Genomic DNA, 22,246 nt, shown 5'->3' with positions numbered 1-22,246 from the left:
GCTCTGCTGCGAGGAGCCCACGACCCTGAGCGGGAACCAGCGAGGGGCGGCCAGAGTAGCACAGGGCTGAGGTGACGTGTACAGGAGGAGCAGGAGAGGAGCTGTTTCCTCATCACCTCCTGTTTGCTCTTCATCCAGAGCAAAGAAACTAGGATGGAGCTCTGGGACCCTGGCCATGGCAGGTCCCATGGGCAGCCATTGCCAGTGCTGCCAGCACACGGTAAGGCCTCTGGGAGCTCTATCTCGGCAAGTCTCACGGAGATCATGAACTGTGAACATGGCTGTGGAAAGCCTGGGGCTGGAGGAGCGTGGATGGGGCTGGAACTGCTGCCAGAGCCCAGGCTCATGGTCCCCTCTGCCTCACTTGGCAGTGTGGCTGCCAGGATTCCTGGCTCCCAACCCTCATGCTATCCCCACTGTCCCAGGACACCCCACTCAGGAGTCCCTGCCACAGGGGTCTCCCAGTGGGGAAGGCCTACCTGAGCTGCCAGGCCTCCCCATTAATGCCATCTCGATCTCAGCTGCTGAGACCCTCTCACGGTTGGGCTCAGTTTGCTCATTTAGTACGACTGCAGGTGTCACCTCCTTGGTTAACCATGTGCTGCACATTTGTGAGCGGGGCCACACAGAGCCTGATGTGTCTTCCACTTCCTTTCCAGAGACCCTTGCTATCTGGGAAGGAGTCTCTGAGTACATTCGAGATCAGCTGATGTTGAACAAGGTGGGTCTGCCATTATGCATCTCCCCAGAAGCCCTTCTTCTGCACTGGAGGTATTTGAGGGATGAGTTCTCTATGTTTCCTAGCATTTTTTGAGAGCATGGAGAAGAAGGGGAATGAAAACACCTCAGGTGCTCTTCTAAAGACATTCTCCAAGGGTTCTCCAAGGCTTTCCCCACTCCTCCATTCATCCCCTTTGCACAGCAGGATTGAGCAGGACACTAAGCTCCATCCTCATGCAGCTGACCAGTCAGAAGCCTCTTCACCTAGCACTCGAATAATGCTTTTCTTCCTTCTTCTTTGCAGGGAATCAGAGTTATTCGGCTTGGCACCTTTGGTGTGGTGACGGAGCAAGTCGCTGTTAGGAAATACGGCCTTGTGACTGTTCACAGACCCGTGTTCAATCTTTCAAAGAGTATTGCGGAGGTTCACAGCCGCACCTATGATAAGTCCTATGCCCCTGGTAAGAGGACATGCTGAAACTTGGGCTTCCCTTTTTTGGGGACATCTTTGAGCAGGGCATAAATTCTATTCAGCAGTGACTGTTAGAGCTCCAGACTTCCATCACCATGTTCTCCAAACAGCTTCCATTTGTAGCTCTCAGGACCTCAGCATGGCGATTACCATTCTACTCCCTCTCTCCCTGACCTCATTTTAGCTGACATTCTGTAAAGGCAAATAGCAGCATTCATGCTGCTTTTTCCCTTCCCCTTGCACCTTGTAGTAGGCCAAAGTCAGCTTTACAGAGCCCTCAAATAGAGAATGGGACACCAGTGAGTGTTTTTTTTTTTCCTTCTTTCTATCATCCATGTGACATGGGCCAGTGAAATCTTTCTCAATGTGGAAAGGACTGAGCTTGGCCCAAGTCCTGTGACCTGGCACCCATTAAGGCAACTTGCTCCCTTCCTCCTCTCCTTGTCCTGCCATCGAGCCTCACATTCGTAGGAGATGATTGTATCCATTTCTTTCCTACTCTGTAGTAGGGGAGAAGGCATTGCTGTCCGCTTGGCACATCTGCTTGCAGAGTGCTTTGAGCATCTTCCCGCATGATTTTTCCCAGCAAGTGCAAGAAGTTCTTGAGCAGCTGCTTGCTTGAAGACCACAAATCTGTTGGTGCTGTGTTTCAGTGTGTTCTGCTAGTAACTTTGTTCCTCTTGGTCTGCTTCCTAGGCCATAAGCTTTGTGAGCCCCTGAAATTTGCTCACATAGCCGCATACGTCCTTCTTCCCCGTGAAACGGTGGAGGCTGGCGTAAAGGAGACCCTGCGCCTCTTCCGCCGCTGCATCAAGAGTGGGAAGAATGTTGTGTTTGTACTCAAGAACATTGGCATGCTTATAATTGAAGGGGCAGATGTGAAAATGCAATTTTACAAAGAGTTCCTGGAAAGACTTAATGGGACCGACCAGATGCTAGCGGCTCTTCTTGCGGTAAGTTCTCCAGTTCTCCAGTGCTCCCCATTACCTTTTTGAATTCCCAAGGCAATGCAATTCTATTAGCCTGCCATAAACTGTGGAAGGACATGGACAGTCCTGGCTGAGAGGAATGCCAGCTACCGGGACAGTTTGTCTTGGGCATTCAGAGGACTTGGCAATGAAGTTGAACCTGTGCAGAAGTGTACTGGGTCCACTCAAGATTCATACAACCCAGGAGCCAATTTCAACAATCTCAGGAAAAAAGGCCAAGACAACAGGAGGCTTTGTGGGTTTTTTTTTGTCCCACCAGACTTTGCTCCTTGCAAAAAGCCTTGCTTTCATGCCCCTTTTTGTGAGGATGTCCTCGGAAACTATTTTTCTCTAGAACATGTCTGGCATGGTAAGGCAGCAAGCTCAGCTGATTCCCCTTAAGCTGCTGAAAACTATTGCTCTGGGCCCCCCCCCGGAAGCTTGGCCTGATCTCCTCATGGGATAAAGTTGCCAGGGCAAATGGAGATGTCAGACCTCTCTGTCAACTTTGTGTTGACCTCATTCCCCTCCCTTTGACGTTGGAGGGCCTGAGTGTGACTGGGATAAACTGCTCACAATATTGGATCCTCATGGTCCTCTTGCTCTGTAGCATTCCTAGTTCAGCGTGTAAATCAGTGATGGGTGTTTACCCCACTCTCTGGGCAGGAAGCAGAGGCACAGAACGAGCAAGGCCCAGAGGGAGAGAATGTTGGGAGAGACTGTGGGGTTAACCCCACATCTGACCCCTTCTTCATCAGCTGAGGAGGCATCAGGTCTAGACAGCAGGAAAAACACAGTGGCCCACTTAGTGAAATGCCTTCTCATGTGCTTGCCTCCTTTGATTTCTGCATTTGGAAAGACTTAAGCTAACTGACTCTCTGAATGCTGAGCCTTGCCAAAGGCCTGAGTATGTTCCTCCCCCTTCTCCTTTTTTTCTCTCCACTTGTTATGGTGCATAACTGAGGGGCTGCTGATGGGAATAGAACAATCGAAAGTTTCAAAAGCAGCTTCTTCTCTAAGCAGTAGAAGAGTTTGTTTCCCCTGTGAGCACTTGGATAATATTCTTGGTACCATGTCCCAGATGTCTGTCTCGTTTGCAGATGCCGCAGATGAGGAATTCGGTGCTGTCGGGCTCTGAAACTGCTCTTTCGCAGACCCGCTCTGGTCATGTCATTGTCTTTCCCGAGTGAGTATGTTTCCTTCTTAGCCCTTGGCTGGCCAAGCAAGCAGCTGCTCATGGCATGTTTTGTAACCTTGTGTTTCCAAGCCTTGTGAAGGCTACTCAGAAAGCCATTCATGAGCAACCCTTTCAAATGTGCATCAAAGTAAAGGTTCCTGGCAGTTGCTACCTTGGGACATTTTCAAGTCTTCTGTTCTTCTTGACATCTGCATGAATGAAATGCTTCACAATGGTGTTTTCAAATATTCACTTGAGTCATCTCTTTCTTTTTCTTTTTTTTTTTTTTTTTTGGCAGAGGGGCAGAGACCTATGTAGGCCAAAGTAAAGCCTGTACCTAGTCAAGTAAAAAGCTTTCTCCTGGCTCACATGGTGCTAAGTGTTTTGTTCCATTACGTGTCTGGGAGATACAGGTTCTTTTTTACACATGCATGGAGATGTTCTTGGGAAGGCTTGCAAGTGATCTGGAGGGTGAGACAGGAATTAGAAAGGATGTTGGAAAGGAGTAGGAAAGAGGACTAAAGTGTTCTGCCTGAACAGAAGCAGGAACAGGAGATGGGTGATGATCCCAAAAGCACACAGGGGATTTGGGTTGAAATTGCTTTGGCAGTTTCACAGGAAGCACAGGGAAGAGTCAGAGAAGAAAGGTCATCCCCTCCAGGCGTTGGAGGTCTTCATGATGCCTCTCACCTTGCTGAGAGACTCCTCCAGCATCTGGCCTCTTCTGCCTATTGCGCTTTGAAAAAAGAGGGACTTCCCAGCACCTCCCAAATGCTCCTGTGTCCCCACTATTCACACCAGGTGCAAAGGAAGTGCAGTGCCCCCTCGCGTTTAGCGTGATGCCTTTTCTGCTTTCCAGGTACAAGCTGGAGAGTAGAGATCGAAATCCACCTGGCGCACCTGTAAAGCCCAGGCAGGAGGAGGAGAGGAGAGGAGAGGCCAGCACTGTCCAGGAAGGTAATGGAGCTGCTGCTTCTTGGTGGAGGCTTTTGCCTTCTCCTTCTGTGCTCCTGGGTAGGCCATCGGAACCCAAGTGACAGTGTGATGGCTCAGGTAGCATGAGGCGCTAGATGTGACGCTGCTCCCCCAATAGGGCAAATCTCAAGTGAGTCCTGAGGGAACAAGACCTCAGTGCAGCACAACGCTCCCAACTGTACTAATATCTCCAAGTTCAACTTTCCTCCATTTCCATGTCCTGCTCTCCTAAACATGCCTCATAAACACCCCCAAAGCAACTCATTGGTTTTGATTGTGTCAACAGAGGAACTCTAGGCATGTGAGATCAGTACGCACATCCAAGGATCTGCTCCCTTGCCTTAAATGACCGCCCTCAGAGACACTCTGTTAGGCCACCCATACATCCCAGCAAGTCTCCTTTTTCACAACGGGACAGAGAGTGAGAAAAGCGCTAGTCCAAGAAATGATGTTGTAAAGTACAAATGAAAAGACAGAGAGAAGGCAGTGTCCAGAATGGCCAAAGTCCAGCCAGGAATAAAGGCTTCAGAGGAATCAGCCTGACACCTCACAATTTGACCTCAGGCTGAGAAGAACTGCATAGCCTTCCTTTTCAAGAGCCCCCTGCAATGCTGTCCTGAAGGGTTTTCTTGTCTTCTGCCTACAGGAAATGTTCCTGCCAATCGTCTCCTCTCCAGAAAAAGTGGCGCGCCACCGACACTTGCAAACAGAAATATGCCAGGAGAACAGGGGACGAAACCTGAGAGAAAAGGAACTTATGGCAGGTGAGACACTTGGAGGAACGGATGAGGGTGACCCTGTAGCCGTGTGCTTGTGTGGGTGAGATGCTTCCTAGGTGCAACAGGTTCCAGGCAGCTCTAAGAGTTTTGGATCCCATGAAGGAGCTGGGACTTTCAGACAGCGTTCAATATGTTTGCCAGGATGGGGGATCTGTGTCCCTTAGAGGCTCCATCTGTAATGAAACCTGCTCTTCTCCTTGCTGCATCAAGAGAGAGCCTGTATCTGGGCATACGGAGCATTCCTGTGGTCACATCTTGCAGCTCTGGGCATTTCAGCGGGGGGTGATCTCTGTCTCTGTTCATGTGAACACAGTCAGTTGAGCCCACATCATTCATGGCAACAGCCAACAGAACTGCCTTCAGCTGCAGATTCCTGTGAGGACAGGACGGAGAGCAAAGTCCCTCTGTGCTCACAGCACCTCTCTATATTGTCTCTTTTCAGCGTATTTCCAGCCATCCCCGGGACATCCTCCCAGAAGCCAAGGAAGGGCAGGAGGAAGGGCCGTCCTGCAGCCATGCCCCCAGTTCAGAAAGTTAACAATCGAGTGGGGAAGTGGGTGGAAGAGGTATGTGCTACTGACTGAGAAAATCCATATGCCCTGTGGATTTGTGGGAAAGCAAACTCACTTCTCTGGGCAGTGAGTGTGAAAGATGCCTTCCTGAGGCTTCATTTGGCCCCATTGGCTGACATTGTCCTGGCTTTGCTATAAAGGGTGAAGGTCATACTATATGCAATACATATGTTATACAAATTGCAATACATATGTTACTACTGCATTCCCAGAAAGACATGAGAAGGCCCTCTTTGGTTCTCGTGGGAAGGTACCTGCTAGGCCTTTCAGAGTTAGGGCATGCACAGTTTTGGTTTAGCTCAGCTCATCAGTCATGTCCATAAGACAATGCATACCTGTGCTGACCTGCTAGGATTACCTTAGGGGCATTAGAGGGCTGTGAGGAAGGCTCAAGTGAAGGGACAGAAGAGGGGGTGAGAAGTGATCTTCATGCTCTGAAAAAGAACACAGGCCAGTCCTAATCTTTCTTATTTCTCTTCTGTGTCCCCACAGGCCTGGCAATATCACTTCAGAGTAAGAGGGAAAGGGACTCACGGCTTTCCTCCGATCTGAAGCCCTGGGACGATTTCCCTTTCCTTTGCCTTTTGCTGAAGAGACAAGGAAGGAAACTGACAGAAATGAGAGAGAAGCATGCTTTTGGGAAACTCCTTGGAATAAACGCCACTTTTTCCTGAGACATATTTTCCAGAAATATCCCTTAGTGGTTGAGCTGCTAAAAAACCCTTTTGTGGAGAGGGATTTGGGAGTCCTGGTGGGTAACAAGGTAAGCGTGAGGCAGCAATGATGTGCCCTCTTAGCCAAGAAGGCCAATGGGATCCTGGCCTGCATTCAGGAGTGTTGCCAGCAGGTTGAGGGAGCTCATCCTGCCCCTCTTCTCAGCTCTGGTGTGGCCACACTTGCAGTACTGTGTACAGTTCTGGACAGCCTAGTACAAAAGGAATGTGGAGCTTCTAGAGGGGTCCAGCGTAGAGCAGTGAACATGATTAAGGGACTTTGGCATCTATCGTATGAGGAAAAATTAAGCGACCTGGGCCTCTTTAGCCTGGAGAAGAGAAGACTGAGAGGGGACCTTATCCATATGTCCAAATACCTGAGGGGAGAATGTAAAGGGGATGGGGCTAAACTCTTCTTGTTGGTGGCTGGTGACAGAACAAGGGGTTAGAGGAACACATTGAAACATAGGAAGTTTCATGTCCAGGTGAAGAAGAACTTCTTTCCTGTGAGGGTGACAGAGCCCCAGGACAGACTGCCCAGAGAGACTGTGGAGTCTCCTTCTTTGGAGATACTCAGAACCTGCCCGGATGTGATCTCGAAGGGAAGGGCTCTGGAGCAGACTCTCGTGCCGGAGCTCCTTGTCTAGAGGCGAACAACAGAGTGAGACGCAGCCCCAGCGCTGACCCCCGTGTGGGCAGTGCTGAGCTCCCGGCCAGAGGCGGCTCTGACTCAGCGGGGGCGGGGCCAGCAGGGCAGACAGGGTTTTCAAAAGCTGCCCCCAGGGAGCGCAAGCGACCAGGAGCGCAGGGCATCAGGCAGGGCGTGGTGCGGCAGTTGGTGCAGGCAGGGGTCAGGGAGTCTCCTCCCAGGTGTGGAAAAGAATCCTCTCCCCAGACTCTTCCAGCAGCGGGAGATTAGGTAAAGCCATGGTCTCCACTTGGCGGAGAGATTCCACCAGGAAGACTGTGGCGACACAGACTGAACCGCCACAGAAACATGCAGCGGTCCAGGGGATTGGAGAAAACACAGCCTGCCTTAGCTCCTTGATCAGCAGCCACCTCCTCAGCCTGGTGGCGGAGCTAAAGGAGGAGGTAGAACGGCTGAGGGCCATCAGGGAATGTGAAAAAGAAATAGACTGGTGGAGCTGCGTTCTGCAGTCTTCCCAGGAAATCCACTCAGAGAACCCCTCGATACCCCATAGGGCAGAGGGGGCAGAATTAACAGTATCGAGGGATGATCAATAATGGAAACAGGTTCCCACTCGAGGTGGCAGAAGATCCCTTCCATGGCCCACCTCACCTACACCTGTGACCACATCCAACAGGTACGAGGCCCTGGAACTTGGGGATCAGATAGAGGAGGCCTTGAACCAAGGCCCATCTAGGGGGCTGTCTACAGAGAGGCAGTCTGGTCCATGCTGCAAGGCTGCTCCCCCTAAGAGAGAAAAGGAGCACCCGGAAGAAGCAGCGGATAATCGTCGTGGGTGACTCCCTGCTGCAGGGCACGGAGGCGCCGATGTGTAGACCGGACCCCTCATCCAGAGAGGTCTGCTGCTTGCCAGGGGCCCAAATAAAGGATGTCCCAGAAAGGCTCCCAAGGCTTGTTCAGGAGTCTGACTATTACCCTCTGGTACTGTTTCATGTGGGCACTAATGATGCCATGGGGAAAATGAGGGATATCAAGCAAGACTTCAGAGCCCTAGGGATGGCCATCAAAGGTACGGAGCCCAGGTAGTGTGCTCCTCTATCCTATCAATGAGGGGAATGGATTCAAGGAGGAGAAGGCGGATATGGCAGATTAACAACTGGCTGTGCCGCTGGCCTTGGCAACAGGGTTTTGGCTTCTATGACCATGAGACTCTGTTTTATGACCACCAGCTAGTGGGAAATGATGGTATCCATCTCAGCAAGAGGGGCACACGTCTCTTTGCCAAAAGGCTGGCCAACCTGGTTAGGAGGGCTTTAAACTAGACAAGAAGGGGGAAGGCGAGTGTCACACAGACACGGCGAACAGTACCGCGCAGCCTAGGTCAGATGGCATCCAGCAGGAGTATGGTAGTGGGGAAGTGTGGTTATGAAATGATCACGGAGGGTCCTCTTTCACCCCTCCTGGGAAACCTACGGGCTTGGTTACTTCCCTGAAATGCCTGTACACCAATGCGCGAAGCATGGGTCATAAGCAGGACAAACTGGAAATGTGTGTGGTCCCAGCGACATCATCTCATTGGAATCACAGAGACGTGGAGGGATAGCTCGCACGACTGGAGCGCTGCCATGGAAGCCTATGTGCTCTTTAGGAAGAACAGGCTGGGAAGGCGAGGTGGTGGAGTTGCTCTTTATGTGAGAGAGCAACTGGAATGCATGGAGCTCAACCTGGGAGTGGAGGATGAGCGAGTTGAGAGCTTGTGGGTAAGGATTAGAGGGCAGGCCAATGTGAGAGACACTGTGGTGGGTGTCTGCTACAGGCCACCTGACCAAGACGAGGAGGTTGATGAGGCCTTCTATAGTCAGCTGGATATTGCCTCACAGTCACAGGCCCTTTAGAGCCGCAGGCCCTAGGGACAAGAGAAGAAGCCGGGGGAGAGGAAGACTTGCCCTGGGTAGAGGAGGATTGGATCAGAGAGCACCTAAGGAAACTCCATACCCACAAGTCCATGGGCCCTGATGGGATGCACCCCAGAGTGCTGCGTGAGCTGGCAGAGGTCATAGCTAAGCCGCTCTCCATCATCTTTGAAAGATCCTGGAGAACGGCGGAGGTGCCCCAAGACTGGAAGGCCAATGTCACACCAGTCTTCAAAAAAGGCAAGAAGGAGGACCCAGGCAACTACAGGCCAGTCAGCCTCACCTCCATCCCCGGAAAAGTGATGGAACGGCTCATACTGGCTGTTTTCTCCGGGCACATGGAGGACAAGAAGGTGCTCAAGAGTAGTCAGCATGGATTCACCAAGGGGAAATCATGCTTGACTAATCTGATAGCCTTCTATGATGGAATGACCGGCTGGATAGATGAGGGGAGAGTGGTGGATGTTGTCTATCTTGACTTCACCAAGGCTTTTGACACCATCCCTCACAACATCCTTCTGGGCAAGCTCCAGAAGTGTGGGATAGATGAGTGCACAGTGAGGTGGATTAGGAACTGGCTGGATGGCAGAGCTCAGAGGGTGGTGATCAGCGGTGCCGAGTCTAGTTGGAGGCCTGTAGCTAGCGGGGTCCCCCAGGGGTCAGTCCTTGGTCCAGTCCTGTTCAATTTATTCATCAATGACCTGGATGAATGCACAGAGTGCTCCCTCGGTAAGTTTGCTGATGATACCAAACTGGGAGGAGTAGCTGATACCCCAGAGGGCTGCGCTGCCATCCAGAGGGACCTGGAAGGACTGGACGACTGGACGCTGAAAAACCTCATGCAATTCAACAAGGCCAAGTGCAAGGTCCTCCATCTGGGGAGGAATAACCCCAGACACCAGTAAAGGCTGGGGACTGACCTTCTAGAGAGTAGCTCTGCAGAGAACGACCTGGCTCTCATGGTGGACGGCAAGTTGACCATGAGGCAGCAGTGTGCTCTTGTGGCCAAGAAGGCCAATGGGATCCTTGGGGGCATTAAGAAGAGCTTCTCCAGCAGGTTGAGGGAGGTGATCGTGCCCCTCTACTCAGCCCTGGTGAGGCCGCATCTGGAGTATTGTGTCCAGTGTTGGGCCCCACAGTACAAGAGGGATGTGGAGCTGCTGGAGAGAGTCCAGCACAGGGTCACAAGGATGATCAGGGGCCTGGAACATCTGCCCTATGAGGAGAGGCTGAGGGAGCTGGGCCTGTTCAGCCTGGAGAAGACAAGGCTGAGAAGGGATCTAATCAGTGTCTATAAGTACCTCAAGGGAGGCAGTGAGGAGGATGGTGCTGGCCTCTTTTCCCTGGTGGCCACTGACAGAACTAGAGGTAATGGCCACAAACTGAAGCACCAAAAGTTCCACATGAACTTAAGGAAAAACTTTTTAACAGTGAGGGTGACAGAGCGCTGGAACAGACTGCCCAGAGAGGTTGTGGAGTCTCCTTCTCTGGAGATCTTCAAAACCTGCTTGGATGCAGTCCTGTGCCACATGCTCTAGGTGACCCTGCGTGTGCAGAGGATTTGGACTAGATGACCTCTAGAGGTCCCTTCCAAACTTAAGCATTCTATGATTCTATGATTCTATGGTAGTAGTATGTCAGTTGATGGGATGGCCCGAGGCATTTCCAACTGCCTCAGCAACAACTGGATCTGTAAATAAGGTGTTCTTAGAACAAATAATTCCGAGATATGGGTTGCTAGAGGCAATAGATTCAGACAGAGGCACTCATTTTACAGGAAAGGTCCTTCAAGGTGTCATGACTGCCCTAGGGATTCAATGGGGCTTGCATACCCCTTGGCATCCTCAGATTTCTGGTAGAGTGGAAAGGATGGATGGGAACATTAAGAAGCATCTTTTGAAATTGGTTTTAGAAATTAAGATGCCGTGGACACGACTTCTACCATTAGCTTTAGCAAGAATAAGAGCAAAACAAAGGGGAGACATTCAGCTGTCCCCCCTTTGAAATAATGTTTGGGATTCCCTATCCTACTAACACCCAACCTGGCAAGGAGGTGGAGATAGGTGATATATATTTAAAGCAATACATTCTTTAGTGGAGTCTCTCCGACAGGAAGCCCAGCTCGCACAGAACCTCCCCTTGGATTTTGCAGTCCATGATATCCAGCCAGGGGATTGGGTCTTGATAAACATCAATCAAGACAGCTGAGCACGGATGGACTCATCATACCAGAGTTAAGATTTCCAAGACTCCAGAAATCTGGGCTTGTCAGTTGAAGGAAGAGGATGGAAAGCCCCGGCTAACTCTCCGTAGATCTGTACCGCTGGCTGGGAGTGGGTCTGGAAAATAAATGCTGGGTTGCTGGGTCTGTGGGAGTCCAGGAGGATATGAAGAGTACCCATGGTTACTAGATATACTGAATGCAGGTTGTTAGCAAATAACCTGGTTTGTAAAAACAAGTATTGTCCAAAGGAGGGGAGAAAAAAAAAAAAAAAAAGAGGAGGGATTGAGTGGAATGCTCAGGTTTATGTATTCATCAACAAGGAGATTTCCCCACAGTTTGGCTGAAGAGCAGGACAAAGGGAGGGGAGACTGAGCGGAGCCATGAGTGAGTGGGACAAAAAGAGCCATCTGAAAGGAGATGGGGGCCTTTACAAAGGAGGGAAATAGGGCAATTCCCCCACATTCTTCAGCAAGGGGGACAAAGGAGTTGGCGAGCTCAGGTGAGAACAGATGGCAGGAGGCAGGAGTTCGGTGTAGGTGGGCCGGGAAGGCTGTAACTTCTGAGTACCTTGGCCAATGGGGAAAGGGAGAGGGCATCCCTCGGTCTGGAAATTAGGATAAAAGGGGGGCTGCGTCCCCCAGCAATTGGAGAGACCCCACAGGGATATGCCGGGTGGACTCTCCCTTTATTCGAATAAAGTTTTAGGACTCCTCTGTCTCCTTTTTGGATATTCAGTTCTTGACAGCGAGATTTTCTGCACACCCTTGATGTTCTGGGAACATCCCTGCATCTCCCCTGATCACAGGGAAGGCTCTTTTTAACTCCCAGCAATTGAAACGGGAAATGAGAGGGAAAGGGGAAAATTTTTGTCCCCACACCAGAGGCAAGCATGCAGGGCAGCTTAATTTTGTGCTGCCTACAAGAACACAGGACACACCTGTGTCAGATACCTCCCTGCAGGTCAGCCCTGATGTTCGAAAGCAAAAGGAGGAGGCCAGAAGCACCTCCCATAGCTTGATTGCCTCAGTGCAAATCTGAAAATTAAAAACTGACAACAGCAAACAGCAGCATGGCAACGAGGCTGGCAAGAGGCTACAACGATGCACTGCTAATGACTTCTGCTTCTGGGCCCAAACCTCATCCTCATCAAAGATGCTCCTGTTACCAGCTCAAGACCAACCTGGAAGGGCTGTTTTGGAGCAGTTCTAGCCTTGCAGTCCCTGTTCCTACAGTCAAGCTTTTTCAAGCTTGCCACCTCAAAGGTGGCAAGAAAATCACCTTCCTTAGGTGAGCAGCCCCTTTCTCTGCCCACTCCTCTCACTCAGCTCAGTCACAACAAAAGCCAGACTTCTCTGGAGGTCCATCCCTGGGGAGCTGTCTCTGAGACAGCACATCTGCTGGTGGCTGGGACATATATGCTGCTATGGGACACCCTTTCTGGAGCATGTGGTATGGCCAGAAAAGCTGGAGAGTAGCACGGAAGATGCAGGTTTCCTGTTGAACCTGAACTGAGCTGAGCTGAGTTGTTCCATTCCCTTTGCTACTGGGAAGCACAGAAGCTGCAATAGTGTGTGTCACTGCCCGGTCGTTGTGTCTGTTCCTCTCATTACTGAATGGAGAGAAGGGAACGTATAGACCTATGGGGCAATGCAGGAGGGCCTCTGAGTCTCCACTGCAGTGGCTGTGGGGATATGGGATCAGTTCAAACATGTGCCTCATGTGCAGACAGTTCTGCCAGAGACCCCTGTGCCAGGGTGAGTCCTTCATGTGCCCACAACACTGGAGCAGAGCACAGTCCTCTCTGTCGTGTCTGTGCTTTGTCCTTGGACTGAAGATCCTTGGGCTATTCTTGTTGGCTGCAGGGAGCCTGAGAGCAGAAATTCCTGGCTTGCAGCCATAGCAGAGCCCCTGATGGGAGAGAGGGGTTCAGCAGGAGCTGCCCAGAGGACCAAAGGGGCTTGTGGGGCTGCAGGAGCAGGGTTTCTCCCTCTGTGCAGGAATGGGGCCTGCAAGTTGCTGCAGCTGGGCTGGCCACAGCAGCCTGATGGGTGAGAGGTTTTGGTAAGAAAACAGGGCGGGATCAAGACAAGCCTGTGTGCAATGAAACCCTCCTGGGAGGTTTGGGGGTTTGGCACATCAGACCAAATGACCCAAAGCACTCCCCTTGAGCTTTTCCTCTCAGCATCAGGCTTCTTGGCCTCATTTGAGCTTCCCCAGGACCAGACAGGCAAATCACGGGCCTTTAAAAATACCAGGACTTCACATGGGCCACAAGCCCCATTCCTCCTGGTTCCTAAGGTCTTACAGGTGCTTCTGGAAAACATGTCTCAGGAAATACTGGTGTTTATTCCAATGAGTTTCCCAAAAGCGCTCTTCTCTCTTGGTCTCTCCCAGTTGACTTCCTGGTCTCTTCAGCAAAATAAAAAGGAAAGGGAAATCATCCCAGGCGTTTATATTGGAGGAAAGATAAGTGGTCCTTCTCCCATTATTTTGAAGTGATATTCCACCTGTGGGGCCACAGAAAAGAAACAACAAAGATTATGATTAACATCTGTTCTTCTCCAGGGCCTGGAAATCATTTCCCACCCTCTATTCTGACCCTTCACTTGAGCCTTCTTGACAGTTCTCTTATGCCCCTAAGCTAATCCTAATAGGTCAGCACATCTGCAGATTGTGTTTTTGATCTAATTGATGAGCTGAGCTAAACCAAAATTGTGCATCCCCTGTTCCTGAGAGGCCTAGCAGGTACCATTCCACTCGAACCAAGGAGGACCTTCTCATGTCTTTCCTGGGAATGCAGTAGTGACAAATGCATTGCAAAATCAGAGCATGAGTTTTTCAAGCAAATCCATGACAATGGCAGTCAATGGCCAAATGATCTCAGGAGGAGATCTCTCTCACTCCCTGTTCACAGACCTGTGCTTTCCCATGAATCTATACCGCATAAGGAGGTTCTCAGGCAGTAGCACATACCTCTCCTGGCCACCTCACTATTCTTCTCACCAGTTTCTCCACTGGGGGCATGGGTACACTGCCCTTCCTCCTGGATTTCTTCACCTTCCGTGAGGATCTCTTGTGGATGGCTGGAAGTTTCCTGAAAAGAGATATTATGGAGAGGTGCTGTGAGCACAGGGGAATTTTGGTGTCTGTCCTGCCCTTAGAAAATTCTGCAGCACAAGGCAGTTCTCTTGGCTGTTGCCATGAATGATGTGGGCTCAACTGACTGTTTTCACATGAAGAGAGAGCAAGTTCACCCCCAGCTTTTATGCCCAGAGCAGCAAGGAGTGCCCACAGGAATGATCCTTATGCCCGAGTACCAGCTCTCTCTTGATGCAACATGAGCAAAGCACGGTTCTTTACAAAGGCAGCCTCCAAGAGACGTGGCAAATATATGGAATAATGCCTGATAGTCCCAACTACTGTTTGTTAGGAAATGGAAAATGACTGTTCCTGGAGAGCCGGAGTCCAAGAAGGAGAGGGTGGCAAGTGTCTCACCTGCCATGAGTTTCTTTTCTTTCAGATTTCTTCCTCTGCTCTTTCTGTATATTCTGAGCAGCAAGTGTGGGCTCTGGGATGCTTTTTCTGGAGAGGAGACGATTAGCAGGAAGATTTCCTGTAGGCAGAAGACAAGAAAACCATCCAGGACAGCATTGCAGAGGGCTCTTGAAAGGGAAGGTTATGCAGCTCTTGTCAGCCCGAGGTCAAACTGAGGGGTGTCAGACTGATTCCTTTGAAGCCTCATTTCCTGGGTGGGCTTTGGCCATTCTGGACACTGCCTTTTCTCTCACTTATTGTTCGTAATTTACAACATCCTTTCTTGAGGTAGTGCTTTTCTCACTCTCTATCCTATTCAGAGAAAGGAGAAGTGTAAAAAGGAAAGAGGAGACTCGCTGGGATGCATGGGTGGCCTAACAGAGTCTCTCTGAGGGCAGTAATTTAAGGCAAGAGAGCAGATCTTTGGATCTGCCTACTGATCTCACATGCCTAGAGGTCCTCTTTTGACACAATCAAAACCAATGAGTTGTTTTCAGGGTGTTTATGAGGCATGTTTAGGAGACCAGGACATGGAAATGGAGGAAAGTTGAACTTGGAGATATTAGTACAGGTGGGAGTGTTGCACTGCGCTGAGGTCTTGTTCCCTCAGGATTCACTTGAGATTTGCCCTATTGGGGGAGCAGCGTCACATCTAGCGCCTCATGCTACCTGAGCCATCACACTGTCACTTGGGTTCCGATGGCCTACCCAGGAGCACAGAAGGAGAAGGCACAAGCCTCCACCAAGAATCAGCAGCTCCATTACCTTCCTGGGCAGTGCTGGCCTCTCCTCTCCTCTCCTCCTCCTGCTTGGGCTTTACAGGTGGCCTAGGTAGTTTTTGATCTCTACTCTCCACCTTGTACCTGGAAAGCAGAAAAGGAGGCAGTCTAAAGCGGGAGCACTTTTGCAACCTCTGTCAATATTAGAGACACAGGGGCATTTGGGAGGTGCTGGGAAGTCCCTCTTTTTTCAAAGTGCAATAGGCAGAAGAGGCCAGATGCTGGAGAAGTGTCTCAGCAAGGTGAGAGGCATCATGAAGACCTCCAACGCCTGGAGGGGCATGACCTTTCTTCTCTGACTCTTCCCTGTGCTTTCTGTGAAAATGCCAAACCAATTTCAACCCAAATCCCCTGTGTGCTTTTGGGATCATCACCCATCTCCTGTTCCTGCTCATGTTCAGGCAGAACACTTTAGTCCCCTTAAGCTTTCCAGAATCCTTTCATCGTCCTTTCTGACGAACCTGCATCTCCCACACACATAATAGAACCAAACACTGAGCACCATGGGAGCCAGGAGAAAGCTCTCCAAAATCCCACTAGCCACAGTGTTCACTTTGGCCTACATAGATCTCCACATTAAAAAAAAAAAAAAAAAGGCCCAAGACAATATGATCAGGATGCATTTCATTCCTACAGATCTCTCAAAAGAAATAAAAATGTCCCAAAGCAGCAACTAAGAGGGACCTGTACTTTGATGTGCATTTCAAAGGGTTGCTCATAAATGGCTTTCTGAGCAACGTTCACAAGGACTGGCAACACAAGGTTGCAAAACATGCCATGAGCAGCTACTTGCTTGGCCAGGTTCCTTTCCAAGAAGGAAACATACTCACTCAGGAAAGACAATGACATGACGAGAGTGAGTCTGGGAAAGAGCAGTTTCGGTGCCTGAGAGCACCAAATTCCTCATCTCCGGCATCTGCAAAGGAGAGAAACACATGGGACATGATGCCAAGAGAATTATCTAAGTGTTCACAGGGGAAAAAACTCTTCTACTGCTTAGAGAAAGAGCTGCCTCTGAAACATTCAATTATTCTATTCCCATCAGCAGTCCCTCCAGTTATGCACCATAACAACTGGAGAGAAATAAAGGAGAAAGGGGAGGAACATGGTCATGCCTTTTACAAGGCTCAGGATTCAGAGACGCGGTTAGCTCAGGTCTCTTCTAATGCAGAAATCAAGGGAGGCAAGCACATGAGAAGGCATTTCAGCAGCTGGACCGCACTGTTTTCCCTGCTGTCTGGACCTAATGCTTCAAAGAGAGAGAAATGAGGTCAATAGACAGTTGACAGAGTTGTGTGACATTCCCACTGGCCTAGGCAATTGTATCCATAAGGAGATCAGGCTGAGCTTCCAAAGGGACTCATAAAAATAATTTTCAGAACCTTAAGGGAAAGGGCTGAACTTGCTGCCTTACCATGCCAGACATGTTCTAGGGGAAACATGGCTTCTGAGGCCATCCTCACAAAAAGGGGCATGAAAGCATGGCTTTTTGCAAGGAGGGAAGTCTAGTGGGGAAAAAAACACACAAGGCCTCCTCTTGTCTTGGCCTTCTTTGCTGAGAATGTGGAAACTGTCTCCTGGGTTGTATGAATCTTTGAGTGGACCCAGTACACTTCTGCACAGGTTCAACTTCATTGCCAAGTCCTCTGAATGCCCAAGACAAACTGTCCAGGTAGCTGGCATTCCTCTCAGCCAGGACTGTCCATGTCCTTCAACAGGTCATGGCAGGCTAGTAGAATTGCATTCCCTTGGGAATTCAAAAAGATGACAGGGAGCAGCAGAGAATTGGAGAACTTACCGCAAGAAGAGCCATGAGCATCTGCTCGGTCCCATTAAGTCTTTTCAGGAATTCTTTGTAAAATCTCATTTTCACACCTGCCCCTTCAATTATAAGCATGCCAATGTTCTTCAACACAAAGACAACATTTCTGCCGCTCTCGAGGCAGCGTCGGAAAAGACGCAGGGTCTTCTCTATGCCAGCCTCCACTGTTTTGCGGGGAAGAGAGATGTCCTCGGCTATGTGAGCACATTTCAGGGGCTCACAAAGCTTATGACCTAGGAAGCAGACCAAGAGGAAAAAGGCACTAGTAGAACACACAAAAACACAGCATCAACAGCTTTGTGGTCTTCAAGCAAGCAGCTCTTACAGAACTCCCTTTCTCGACCTTCTGGGACAAATCATGTGGGAAGATGTTCAAAGCACTGCAAGCAGATGTGCAATGCTTTCTTCCCTACAGTGTCTGAAAGAAAAGGCCACAACCATCTTCTACGAATGTGAGGCTCGACAGCAGGACAAGGAGAGGAGGAAATGATGAGTTTCTTTCATGGGTGCCAGGTCAAAGAACTTGGGCCAAGCTCAGCCCATTCCACACTGGGAAAGATTTCACAGAGCCATGTTACATAAATGAAAGAAAGAAGGGAAAGAAAGAAAAAAAAAAAAAGAATGCACTACACTCCTCTTAATCCTCCAATCCATCCAGCACCCTCTGAAGTGTACGAGACAGCTGTAGTGTTCACAAGGATCACTAGCAATCACAGCAAAACCTGCCTCTGATGGGTTTTCACATGCACTAGGATCCCAGTCTCCATTTCAGGGCTCTTACAGCTGACTGTGACCAACTTCAAGGTGCAAGGAGTAGGGAAAAGCCATCATGAATGCCAATATTTGCCTTTACAGAATTGCAGCTGTAGCCTGCTGTGAAATCAATACAGGGAGAGAGGGAATACAATGGTAATTGCCATGATGAGGTCCTGAGATCTACAAATTGAAATTGTTTTTATAACGTGGTGACAGAAGTCTGGAGCTTTAACAGTTACTGCTAGACAGGGCTAATGCCCAACCCAAAGATGTCCCAGAAAAGTGGAGGCCAAAGTTTTAGCATGTCTTCTTACCAGGAGCATAGGCCTTATCATAGGTGAGGCCGTGAATCTCCGCAATACTCTTTGAAAGATGGAACACGGGTCTGTGAACAGTCACAAGGCCGTATTTCCTAACAGCAACTTGCTCAGTCACCACACCAAAGGTGCCAAGCCGAACAACTCTGACTCCCTGCAAAGAGGAAAGAAGAAAAGCATTATTCGAGTGCTAGGTGAAGAGGCCTCTAACTGGTCAGCTGCATGAAGATGGAGCCTGGTGTCCTGCTCAATCCTACTGTGCACAGGGGATGAATGGAGGAGTGGGGAAAGCCTTGGAGAACCCTTGGAGAATGCCTTTAGAAGAGCACTTGAGGTGTTTTCATTCCCCCTCTTCTTCATGCTCTCAAAAAATGCAAAGAAACCTAGAGACCTCATCCCTCAAATACCTCCAGTGCAGAAGAAGGGCTTCTGGGGGAGATGCAGGATGGCAGACCCACCTTATTCAGCATCAGCTGCTCTAGAATGTAGTTGGAGACTCCTTCCCAGATAGTAAGGGTCTCTGGAAAAGAAGTGGAAGACACATCAGGCTCTGTGTGGCCCCGCTCACAAACGTGCAGCACATGGTTAACAAAGGAGGTGACGCCTGCAGTCGTACTCAATGAGCAAACTGAGCCCAACCCTGAGAGGGTCTCAGCAGCTGAGATTGAGATGGCATTAATGGGGAGGCCTGGCAGCTCAGGTAGGCCTTCTCCTTCTCACAGGTAGACCCCTGTGGCACGGACTTCTGAGTAGGGTGTCCCGGGACAGTGGGGATAGCATGAGGGTTCGGAGCCAAGAGTCCTGGCAGCCACACTGCCAAGTGAGGCAGAGGGGACCATGAGCCTGGGCTCTGGCAGCAGTCCCAGCCCCAGCCACGCTCCTCCAGCCCCAGGCTATCCACAGCTATGTTCACAGTTCATAATCTCTGTGAGATTTCCCGAGATAGAGCTCCCAGAGGCCTTACCCTGTGCTGGCAGCACTAGCAATCGCTGCCCATGAGACCTGCCAAGGCCAGTGTCCCAGAGCTCCATCCTAGTCTCTTTGCTCATTTGCTCTGGATAAAGAGCAAACAGGAGGTGATGAGGAAACAGCTCCTCTCCTGCTCCTCCTGTACACGTCACCTCAGCCCTGTGCTACTCTGGCTGCCCCTCGCTGGTTCCCGCTCAGGGTCGTGGGCTCTTTGTAGCAGAGCAGAGCCGAGAGCAGTCCCAGCGCGTGGGCTCTCCCAGGCTCGTCGCGACGTGTGAGGAAAGGTCGGAGCGTGCGCTCTGACTGCTGTGCCTGTGACACGGGATGTCCCCTGTGAGCACAGCCCGTGTCACAGAGGGGTCTGACCCTCCTCACCACGGGCCATGCCAGGGCTGGCCCTGCAGTTGGCAAGGGCTGCATGGGGCACTCAGGGGCTGCCCCATGCAGATTGTGCCACAGGGATTAACCCCCTTGGGTCTTGTTCTCGCTGGGCACTGCGACTGCACTCACATGGCCACGGCTGCCAGGCAGGGCAACGAGAATCACGCTACACTCACCCCATAGCCACACAGTGCAGGTGGCTTCTGCCAGCGCGGGAGGGAGCGCTAACCACTGAGCCCACCAAATCATCCAGCTGCTTCTTGGTAGCCACCACAACGCTCTTCTCGCTGTGGCAACCAACAGCTCCTTCCCTTGAGAGTTCCTCAGCCACAAAACCTGCAGGAACCTCTGTTCCTCCATGGCCATCCTGCAGACGCCTTTTGGACCTCATCACTGCAGCATCCTGGTGTCTGGGGTGGATGGGAACTGAGCGGGGCAAGAGAGAGCAGGCAAGAGAGCTCAGCATCTCCTAGCAGGAATGGCTCTGAAAATTGAGCGAGCAATTGCTGTCCCAGGGGCTTTGGGCCACTTAACTCTGTACAAGACATACAAGTATATCTTTTGTAATGGTGTGGACCTGAATATGAAAAAATGTCAATCAAAATGAAATAAGAAATAAACTTTGAAAAGGATGTCAAGAAGGAGGTGGTTAGTCAACCCTCTTCACTCTTTACCATTCTTTGCTTTTATAGCCCTCCTTAATTATGTTTATTTCTTTTGTTGGTGGTGGTCTTTGGAGGAGATTTTGTGTGTGGTCTTTTTTAAGGAAAGAGATTTGCAGTGGAATGCTGTCACAGGGTTATGGACATCTGGATCCATTGCAGGTTCCCTTGTCCCCCGTGCTGAGCCTCTGTTGGCAGCCCTGTGGGGCTCTGTTCTCCGACAGGTCCTCCCAGGATGGGAAAGATATTGCAATAGCTCTTTCATGACAGAAACCTGCAAGTTCCTCTCATTAATAACCAGGGAGTCCTTCAGCCTCTGCTGCTGCCCATTTTCCTCTCCAGTCATGGAGGGAGTGCACCTGAGAAGCTCCTATTGCAAATATGGAACTCATTTGCTTGGAAATGAACATCTGTGAGTTTGTCCCTGTTCCTCACAGTTCCTCGCAAACGCTTGGCTTTGCCCCTCATCCCAGTGCAGAGCTGCCTTGTGCAGATTCCCCACAACCTGCAGACAAGCTATCTGCACTCTCTGGTTCAACCACTGCCTCTCAGGCTCCCTGGACCCGCTCCTCTCATAGACAGAACTGCATGTTTGCTAAATCTCTCCCAGTATCCCTCCTGGACTGCCTCCATTTGCCATAGCTTTCCTCAACTCTTCCCAAAGCTTCCACATTATCTTAGGAATGAAGAATGCCACATCTCCCCAAGGAGAAACTTGCTGTCATGTGATGCTAGGAAAAGGAGGGAAGGGAAAAACACAAGACATGCAGGAAGCAGAGCTGGCAGGGAGGGGGCACATGACAGGCACTTTACTCTTCTCCATCAGCGCAGCATGGGTCAGAGCCCAGCAGCAGGGAAGCAGCCAGCATGAGCCCCCTGTCAGAGGATGGTCTGCTCAGGAGGAGACCACACTCACGTGGGCAGGCCAGAGACTGTGGCCACAGGGCTTTTCAGGAGGCACCTTTGTGCTGGCACCATCCACCCCAGAGCAGCCTTCCCATTCCACGGCCAGAGCCTGCAGAAATATGGCTCCCATGACAGGGCTCTTCCCTTTGCTGGGCTTTGATCACGCTCACACACATGGACACAGGCCATACATGGGCAAAGAGTGACAAAATGCAGACAGATGTTTGGGATCTCCAGGCGTTTGCCAGGCCCAAGACCAGACCTCCCCCTCTGGAGCCACATGTCTGTTCTTGGCAGAGGGAAACAATGTGCCTGCTCTGAAGCTCCAAACAGAATTAATAACAGGAGTTGCTGGTTCTATAACCCGAAGGGGGTGGTTCAAAGAAATCACTTGCTTCACAGATGTTCAGGCACAGAGTGTCATTTTAAAATCTGGACTTTTTTGGGAACTTTTTATTTGGCATCTTTTACTTAGGGCAATTGGTTGCTGTCCAGCTGATGATGGCAGTCTCTGTCAAAAGATGTTTCAGTGAACTCTGACAATCCAGCTGGCCTGAAGTCCTCTGTAATCCGTTCAGAGCCTGATGCTCTTGATCAATTCACAATGCTCCCAGCTGCTAAGGGCCCATCTGGCTGATGGAAGGAACTCACCTCACAATCTACATCTCCAACATGTCGCTGTAGCCCACCTCTCCCCTCCCCTTGAGCTCTCCTCTCCATGGGGAAGCTTTTCTGATCCACTTCATGACCTCACAGTGCCTGCCTGCCTGCTGCCCAATCAGACGGCTGCAAAGGAGGTGACCTCAGCAACCATCTCCCAGCCAGGCCACCTTACCTGCCTCTGCCTCTCCCCTCTCCAGGAGCTCTCCTCTCCACTGGGCCTTTCTGCTGCCCTCAATGACATCACGATGCCCACCTGCCTACCTGCCTGCTGCTGGCCAATCAGGTTGCACCACTT

The sequence above is a fragment of the Tinamus guttatus genome, unplaced genomic scaffold (assembly GCF_059628265.1).
Source record: "Tinamus guttatus ecotype Peru unplaced genomic scaffold, ASM5962826v1 Tinamus_guttatus_pri_ptg000618c, whole genome shotgun sequence".
Taxonomy (NCBI): Eukaryota; Metazoa; Chordata; class Aves; order Tinamiformes; family Tinamidae; genus Tinamus; species Tinamus guttatus.
The sequence above is the reverse complement of the archived record's forward strand: the minus strand, read 5'-3'. Positions refer to the sequence as shown.